This window comes from Rana temporaria, chromosome 3, assembly GCF_905171775.1.
Source record: "Rana temporaria chromosome 3, aRanTem1.1, whole genome shotgun sequence".
Lineage (NCBI taxonomy): Eukaryota > Metazoa > Chordata > Amphibia > Anura > Ranidae > Rana > Rana temporaria.
Window position 1 is genome coordinate 480,578,942 of NC_053491.1, and position 662 is coordinate 480,579,603.

Genomic DNA, 662 nt, shown 5'->3' on the forward strand with positions numbered 1-662 from the left:
TTTTTTTTTTATTTTTTTTTTTTTTTTTTTTTTTTTTTTTTTTTTTTTTTTTTTTTTTTTTTTTTTTTTTTTTTTTTATTTTTTTTTTTTTTTTTATTTTTTTTTTTTTTTTTTTTTTTTTTTTTTTTTTTTTTTTTTTTTTTTTTTTTTTTTTTTTTTTTTTTTTTTTTTTTTTTATTTTTTTTTTTTTTTTTTTTTTTTTTTTTTTTTTTTTTTTTTTTTTTTATTTTATTTTATTTTTTTTGGTCAGCTTCAAATTGCTGTACATGAATGGCTAAATCTGTCAAAACATCCATCCAATCACAGGACACGCTCATCAAGGCGTCCGCGCGTGTTACGGCCAGACTGTATATAGCTCTGACATAGGAGGGGACAGTCTGCCCTCTAGTGGTCACACTCTATTATTACTGGTCTTGCTCATTGGATCACACATGCATGGGAGGCGGGGTGGTGTATCCAGGCAGATGTGATTGGCTCAGATTTCTCCTGTTTCCTGCTGTCCAATGCCAATGCAGATCCCACAATGTGCATTAGAAGCTACAGCAAGTCAGACAAAGCTCCGCCTCATTTCCTGGCTTGGAGGGTGTCCAGCCCCTTTTCTCCCCAAGCTGAGTGTCTCTGGCCCCGCCCCTTCATCCATTGTATTCATGGCTCGGCATATG